This window comes from Otolemur garnettii, unplaced genomic scaffold (genome assembly GCF_000181295.1).
Source record: "Otolemur garnettii isolate 467f Iridium unplaced genomic scaffold, OtoGar3 scaffold00033, whole genome shotgun sequence".
NCBI classification, from domain to species: domain Eukaryota; kingdom Metazoa; phylum Chordata; class Mammalia; order Primates; family Galagidae; genus Otolemur; species Otolemur garnettii.
In genome coordinates, this window is record NW_003852428.1 from 3,772,981 (window position 1) to 3,774,188 (window position 1,208).

The following is a 1,208-nucleotide window of genomic DNA, read 5'->3' on the forward strand; positions in this document are numbered from 1 at the left end:
TGTCAAAAATATTATTTAGCATTTTGGAAACGAGTTGACCGCCTTTTTCCCCCTTTAATTTCAACTAGTTATTTTGTTGATACAGCCACACAGAGCAAAGCTTATATATTTTAAAGCAGCAGAACACGGCTCCTATTGCAGAGCATTTTATGCAGACTGTGTTATTTTATACAGTCTCTCATTCTCCTAAAACTGTCATTGAATGAGTTTGTGATTATTGGGCAGTTTTTCATTTATATTGACCAGTAATAAAAACGTAAATGTGAGGGGAAAACATAAGATCTTGTCAGATGGTGATCAATTTATAGCAGAATTTGCCATGTAATGTTATATAATTGAAACAATATTTGGAAGAGATTATCTTAGAAGAAAATCTTCCTGAAGGCACACATATGGAGCATTATTCAAACTGCTTGTGCTCGAATTTTATTGGAAACAAATTATTTTAAAATTTTTATTAATACTACCCCTTCGAAACAATGAGCACTACTTCTATTATGATAACAGCTTTGAGTAGACAAAACATCTGGTAATAACTGTGCATGAATATGGTTGTGCAATAAGAATATGGCACTGAAAACGAGTTTCATGTGAGTCTCTTTGATTCTTTATCTCATGTGGATGTTTAAAATGAAAACATAGGCAAAACAAACAAACAAACAAAAACAAATACCCCTGAGTCTCTAAAGCTTGGGCTAATACTCTCCCATGGGCCTTCATTATAGCTCCTAAGCTTTTTCAGTATCATACATTAGAAACTTCCAGAACTCAGATTTTGGAGGAAAGGAAGTGAGTCCTGGGCATAGTTTCCTAAGGAAGACATGAAAGGAAAGAAACTAGAATAAAAAATTCTTGACTGCTTCCCATTTTATAGATGAAAAAAAAGGCCATTGGTCTCCTTAAATCCTCATCACTTTGTTGTTACTGTTTGTGTGTTTTTTTGAAAAAGAAAGAAAACCCCACATATTATATTAAGTTAAAACCCTGTATTATTTTAGTTTCTTTATGAACTTATTATTCTGTGCTCTCCAGTGCTTTTTGTAGATAAGGAGATAAAAATTTCTTTGGGGAATTGAAACATACACTAGATGAGAAATAATCATATTTTAGAACTCTATTTCAGGGAAAAATGATCACAATGAAAATTTCCTTCTAATCTACATTGACCCATGTGCCTTGACCTTTGTCAAATAAGTTACAGCCTACAA